This window comes from Monodelphis domestica, chromosome 6 (genome assembly GCF_027887165.1).
Source record: "Monodelphis domestica isolate mMonDom1 chromosome 6, mMonDom1.pri, whole genome shotgun sequence".
NCBI lineage: Eukaryota > Metazoa > Chordata > Mammalia > Didelphimorphia > Didelphidae > Monodelphis > Monodelphis domestica.
Window position 1 is genome coordinate 61,432,215 of NC_077232.1, and position 7,668 is coordinate 61,439,882.

The window sequence follows — 7,668 nt, forward strand, 5'->3', positions numbered from 1 at the left end:
GAAGGGGGGTGTGAAATAAGGCTCCAGCAGACCTCTGTTGTAGGAGCAGAATAACTAGCATGGATGTAGTCGCTTAAGTTTTGCAGAGCTTTTCACCAACATTATCTCGTTTGATCCTCACAGCAGCTCCGGGTTCACATGTTGTTATCAGGTCATTTTTCAGTAGCATCCAATTCTTCTTGACGCCACTTGGGATTTTCTTGGCAAAGATACTGGAGTGCTTTGGCCGTTGCCTTCTCCAGCTCATTTTACAGAAAAGGAACCAAGGCAAAGTTAAGTGGCTTGCCCAGGGTCACACAGCTAGGAAGTGCTGAGGCCAGATTTGAACTCAGGAAGAGGTTTTCTCTCTTTTTTCTTTGTTTTCAATCCTTACCTTTTTTTTTTTTAATAAAATTGTATTTAGTCAATTTAGAACATTATCCCTTGGTTACAAGAATCATATTCTTTCCATATTCTTTCCCTCCCTCCCCTCTTCCTACCCCTTCCTATAGCTGACCCACAATTCCACTGGGTTTTACATGTGTCCTTGATCAGAACCTATTTCCATGTTGTTGATTAAACCCTTACCTTCTGTCTTAGAATTAATATTAAGTATTGGTTTTAAGGCAGAAGAGCAGTAAGGACTAGGAGACTGGGGTGAAGTGGCTTGCCCTGACCATACAGCTAGTGTCTGAGGTCAGATTTGAACTTGGAAAGATGCCTTGTCTTTTTCTTTTTTTTAAACCCTTACTTTCTGTCTTAGAATTAATACTAAGTATTGATTTTAAGGCAGAAGAGCAGTAAGGACTAAGAAACTGGGATTAAGTCGCACAGCTAGGAAGTGACTGAGGCCAGGTTTTGAACCCAAATCCTCCCAACTCCAAGCCTGGACTACCTAGCTGCCACCAAGAAGAGTCTTCTTGATTCCAAGCTTGGCACTCTATCCATTATGCCACCTACCTGCCCCAATCCTGTATAGTAGGTGCTATTATTAACCTCAGTTAGCAAAGGGGGAAACTGAGGCAAACAAAGGTTAAAAGACTTGCCCAAGATTACATAGTTAATGTGTGCCAGAAGCTAGATTCAAACTCATGTATTCCTGATTCAGGGTCCAGCTCTCTATCCACTGAATCACCTAGCTGCCCCCTGGCTATCACCTTGGCAGCTACTCAGAGGATAGACACTTGGGACTAAGATCAGAGGATCCTTGGGAAAAGAGAAGATGACCCCTCTGCTACTGATAACTCTTGTGAATTTGGATAATAAATGTGAAAATACTCCCTCCCCACACCCAGATCCCAAGCTCCCCCTCCACAATTTAGGACATGGCACTTTGATAAATTGCTGTGGCCAAAAGAAATTCAAATGTGGCCTTAGACACATCCTAGCTGTGTGACCCTGGGCAAGTCACTTAACCCCCATTGCCTAGCCCTTACCCCTCTTCTGTCTTAGAACCAATATATAATATCCATTCTAAGACAGAAATTGAGGATTTTTAAACAATAAATTAAAAATGATAATAAAAGATAACTTTGAATCTCAGCAAACTGAAATTACTTGGTCACAGGTTAGTAGCAGTTTATAAATGTGAGAGGCAGGAGAAAAATCCAGATCTCCTTGAGTTCAAGCTCAGTGTTCTTCCCACTACTTAAATTATTATTTAATTGCTCTATTGAAATATAAAGTCAGGAACAAAAGAGAATCTTTTGAGTTGGAATTGTGGTGTCCTGGAAGGAGGAAATGGAAATTATGAAGAGAAATTGAAGTATTATGTGGCTACTGGCTCAGTAGAATTACAGAATCAAAATATTTAGTTCTAGAAAGGAACTTAGAAATCATCTCCTACTCATTTTACACATGAAAAAAACTGAGCACCCAAGAGAAAGAGGAAGTTACTTACTTGAAGCTCCACAATGTGTTACCAGAAAGGTCAGAACCAGAACCCAGGCCTCTTAATACCCACCTTGGGCTAAGTACACAGAAGCTATTTGAAATATGTTCATTCTAGCAGAGATTCAGCCATGCCTCCTCTTTTTATTCATTCAATAAGAATTTATTGTATGCTTAGCATTGAACTAAGAGCCACAGGGATAAAAAGGAAGTATAATTTGATTAATTCAACAAGTATATTAAGCTTCTCATTTCTCCCCTAGTTCAGTGCTTGGATCATTTTTTCTCCATCCCATTCTCTGCTCTTCTACCTGGAAATATCAGTATATGTTGAAATTCCCTGGATATCTCCCTAATTCATCAGTTTCCTCAACTCCCATGAGCTACACCAACATCACTCAACATTAGCCACTCACATGGGCAGTAATAACTTATAGTTCACTAGAAGAAGACCACATCCATGATCTTGAACCTTTCGATCCTCACTCTTGATCACAATCTCCTCTTCTTCTCCATCTCCCTCTGCCTTGTTCTTCCCAAACCTAACCTATGAGAGATAGTGAGATACAGAAGACAGAATGTTGGACATGGAGTGAGGAAGACCTGGGTGAAAATCCTCCCTCATATCCTTTCTAGTGGTGTGACTCTAAGGAAGTTATCTGCACTCAATGAGTCTCAGTTTTCTCCTCTATAAAATGAGAAGGTTGAATTTGATGGCCTCTGAGTCCATTTCAGGTCTGAATCTATGTTCTATTATCAGAACCATGGTTCCACTCTTCCCTTCTCTGCCTGATAGTCCATTTCCATCACCCCATTCCATCCTCATTTCACTCCCTTAAAATCTTGGCCCAATAATTGACCAGTTCAACTATCCATAGTTCTCCACCCTTTCTTCTACAGATATTTCTATCCTGTTAATCCTCAACCTCGCCTTCCTCCTACTATCAACCTTCTTAGCTATTCCTCCAGTGCTATGAAATACTTCTGGTGAAAATGGCATAAACATGCTGGTTGTACTCACTACAAAGTGAACCTTCACAACTTTGTGACAATCTCTTTTTTTCTTAAACCCTTACCTTCTGTCTTAGAATCAATACTGTGGTTCCAAGGCAGGAGTATAAGGTCTAGGCAATGGGGGTTAAATGACTTACCCAGGGTCACACAGCTAGAACATGTCTGAGGGCAGATTTAAACCCAAGACCTCTTGTATCTAGACCTGGCTCTCAATCCACTGTGACAACCTTTTAATTCTTCAGCAATGGATTTTCTCTAGGTCTGTTCATCAAGGCTCATCCAAACCATTTCATCCCTCCTTAAGGTCTCAACACCATCCCAGTCATTGGACTGTGAGCTCCTTGAGAGCAAGGATTGTTTTTTTCTTTTCTTTGTATTGCCAGTATTTAGCACAGGGTGTGGTAGTCAGGGCATAATAAATGTTTGTCATTTAAATGACTTTCTCAACAGATTACATCACCTAATTTTTTAACATTCAATTTTATTTTCAATTACAAATTTTTTCTCTCCCTCATCCAGAGAAGTCAAGAAATACAATATCCATTATACATATGAAGTCATGCAAAACATATTTCTGCCTTAGCCATATTCCCAAAAAAAAGGGAATAAAAAAGAAAGAGGAAACAAATATGCTTCAATCTGCACTCTAAATCTATCAGTTCTCTATCTGAAACTCACTTCCTAATTTACTGGGAAAAAATGAGGTTAGCTATCATGAATCCTTTCATCACTCCTGCATCCATGCCTCAAAATCCTTCTACATCTTCATACACCCTCCTCTTCTTTTCTCTTGCCTTTCAAGAAGAAATAGCACTTTCTTTCTTACAGCTAAAACATCTATTGAATTCATCCCCTCCAGTCTTCTCTGACATTGTTGTCTCATTGACATTGATCATTCTCTGTCTCCGTCTCTCTGACTCTATCTCTCTGTCTCTGTGTATCTCTGTCTCTCTTTTCTCTGTCTCTGACTGTCTCTATCTCTGTCTCTCTCCAATCTCTCCTTCCTTGCTTCCTACAAAACAAAGCAAAAAACATTTTTAACCTTCATACTTGACCCTGCCATCCCCTCAAACTATTGTTGCCTCTCTCCATCCACTGCCAAACTCCTAGAAAGAATTTATATTTGTCCTCTCCCCTCCTCACCACCCACTCATTTCTCAATCCCTTACTATGCTCAGCTCTGTACTGAAACTCTTGTCTCCAAGGTTACCAGCAATTTCTTCATTGCTATATCCTGTGGTCTTTTCTACATGCTCAGCCCTCTTGACCTTTCTGCTGCTTTAAATACTGCAAAGCATCCCACCCTCAGCTCCAAGATACTGTCTCCTCTCTTGGTTTCTGAGACATTGATCTCTCCTAATTCTTTTCCTACCTGTTTTTCTATGCCTTTACTGGATCATTCTCCTCCTCCATCTCTCATCCTCTAAATGTAGATGTGGCAAATGTTCAGGGAGGACTTGGACCTCTGGGCTGCTCATACATCTTTGGTGTCCACCTTTCCCCCAACTCTTCTCTGTGGCTCTAAGAAGCTATAGTACACACAGTGGCTACCCCTTCAGTAAAATCGTCTTGACAGATGGACTAAGCCTGGTTGAGGATGGCAGACAAGCCTCAAACCCATTGGTTAATGAAGAGGGTGTTTACCCCAAGCATAGGAAGACTTCTGGTGGAATGGGCAGAAAAGAACAATTTGTTCCAGCAGCCATGAAGGCAGATGAAACAGGCCCTCTATAGTACTTAGTGTGTGGTCAGACATCAAAGAAACCAAGGTCATCCACTGCATCTCAGGCCGCCACCAGTCACCCCAAGTTTTGTCTTGTCCCTGGACTTTAATGACTCTGGAAGAGACAGTGAGGCTGATGACTTTATGAAACTCTGCCTCACTTCAATTCAAGTCAAGATATCACCCTGTGATGTCATTGGTTCTCTTCGAAGACAAAGGACAAACAACAACAAATGTAGGCATCCCCTAATGACACCTTCTCTTCTCTGTGCAATACTTGTGATGCCTTTCTCTGTGTGCCACCTCTACTCATCAACAAAACTCTCCTTAATTCATTTAAGTTCAATGATCATGTCCAAAGTAAATGATTCCCAAATCACTCTCCTGAACTCCAATCCAACTGCCTTCTGGATATTTCCACTCAGATGACCTAATTTTCTCAAGCTCAGCATGTCCAAAACCAAATTCATCATTGAGGTCCCCTAAAATGTCCTTAATTCTATTAAAGACACCACCGCTCTCCCAGTCTTGTTGTTATTCAAGCATTTCAGTCCTGTTCTACTCTTCATGACCTCATTTGGGGTTTTCTTGGCAAAGATGCTGGGATAGTTTTCCATTTTTTCTCCAGCTCATTTTAAAGAAGAAGAAACTGAGGCAAACAGGGTTAAGTGACTTGCCCATGGTCACAAAGTTAGTCAGTGTCTAAGACTGGATCCTCCTAGTCACCCAGGTTCAAAACTCCAGTTATCCTTGACTCCTTCCTTTCCCCCAAAAAAACACACATCTAAGCACTCGCTATTTCCAGTCTCCCTCAAACCAATTTCCTCCTCTTCATTCCCATGGCCCCAGCTCTAGTTTTGAACTTTATCACTGTTTACCTGACCTATTAGAGTACCCTTTTCACTGTCCTCCCTCCTTCCAGTACCTCCTGACCCTGACCACGTCACTCCCCCAGTCAAAAATTTTCAGCAGCTCCCTATTACCTCCAAGATAACCAATTAATCAACAAGTACCAAATGACTTTGGTCTTTTGCCTATTATGTATTCTCATTAGCGTAGTTCCTTTCTGCATCAGTGCAGATGGCAATCACTACACCCTACTTCATACAATTATTAATTATTCCAGATGTTGTATGAAGTTCTGGGAATATCAAGACAAAAGCTTAATATTCCCCCTCCTCAGTACAGCATTTCCATCCCTCCAAATCTGACTCCAACCTACAACTCTTCCATCTTGGTTTATGTTACTGCATTTTATTCCCTCTATGTCACTGACAGACTGGTCAACTTTTATTCACTGTCCCCAACGTACCATCTTCTACATCCAAACACACACACACACACACACACATATATATTGTGGGCAAGTACTCTGTCCTCTTCTCTGCCTCTTTGCATAACCAGTTTCTTTAAAGAAATAGCTCCATTGCCCCCCCCCCCCGGTTCCATGAAGAATCCATGAACCTCAGTATACTGATCTGGGCTTCAACAATACCTCTTTCTGTTTATTCCTTTTTTATTGTTATTATTACTTATTTTGATGTTTATGTACTTCAATTTTTGCTTCCTATTTCCATTAGACTATGAACTCCTGGAGGGCAGATACTGATTCTTGCCTTTCTTTCTAGTGTTTAGCCTGGCATATAGTCAATATTCAAAGATGCTGGTTGACCAACTAGATCTTTCAGGACCAAAGAATCATTTTGAAGGCAGGAATTTTTTTCCTTTTGTCTCTGTATCTCCAGGATCTAGCAGGGTGCCTAGCGCAAAATGTTTATAAATATTTTTGGAATTTATTTAATTTCAACAAATATTTTTTTAGTAACATACTATAGTACCAGATGCTATGCAAGCAGCCCTGGGTAAATTTAAAGTTCTAACTGTATATATCAGCAGGGTCAAACACATGACCCACTCCTCCAACTGGGGCCTAAATTAGATTAAACTATAATTGGGAAATATTGAACTAAATAAAAATACAATGAAACATAGATAACATTGCATTAAAACTAAGTCAATGTGGAACCTGTAGGGATCCTTATGTACAGAGTTTGTTGTTGTTCAGTCATTTTTCAATTGTGTTTGTCTCTGTGACCCCATGTGGGATTTTTTTTTTTTTTTGGCAAAGATACTAGCAATACTTGGTTAGCAAAGACATCTCCAACTCATTTTACAGATGAGGTAACTGAGGCAAACAGAGTTAAGTGAATTGCCATGGGTCATATAGCTAATAAGTGTCTGACAATCAGAAAAGGAATCTTCCTGACTCTAGGCCCAGTGTTCTACCCACTCCACCACCTAACTTACAGATTAGTGGACCCCATTTCTATTTGACTTTGGCAGCCCTGGTATATAACATATACCTCTGCCTTCAAGGACAACCTAATTAAGAAGAAAAGATACAGAAGAATCTAGATGGTTCAGTGGAGAGATGCCAGGCCTGAAGTTGGGAGTTCAGATTTGACCTTAGATACTTCCTAGCTATGTGACCCTTGCCCTTCTGTCTTAGAGTTGTTACTAAGTCAAAGTAAGGAGGAGGAGGAGGGGAGGAGAAGGAGGAGAGGATGAAGAAGAGGAGGAGGAGAAGGAAGAAGAGGAGGAGAAAAGAAAGAAGGGAAAGAAGGAAAGAAGGAAAGAAAGAAAGAAGAAAGAAAGAAAGAAAGAAAGAAAGAAAGAAAGAAAGAAAGAAAGAAAGAAAGAAAGAAAGAAAGAAAGAAAGAAAGAAAGAAAGAAAGAAAGAAAGAAAGAAGAAAGAAAGAAAGAAAGAAAGAAAGAAAGAAAGAAAGAAAGAAAGAAAGAAAGAAAGAAAGAAAGAAAGAAAGAAAGAAAGAAAGAAAGAAGAAAGAAAGAAAGAAAAGAGGAAAGGAAAGGAAGGAAGGAAATGAAAGAGGGAGGAGAAGAAAGAAAGAGAAAGAAAGAAAGAAGAAGAAAGAGAGAAAGAAAGAGAAAGAAAGAAAGAAAGAAAGAAAGAAAGAAAGAAAGAAAGAAAGAAAGAAAGAAAGAAAGAAAGAAAGAAAGAAAGAAAGAAAGAAGAAAGAAAGAAAGAAAGAAAGAAAGAATAA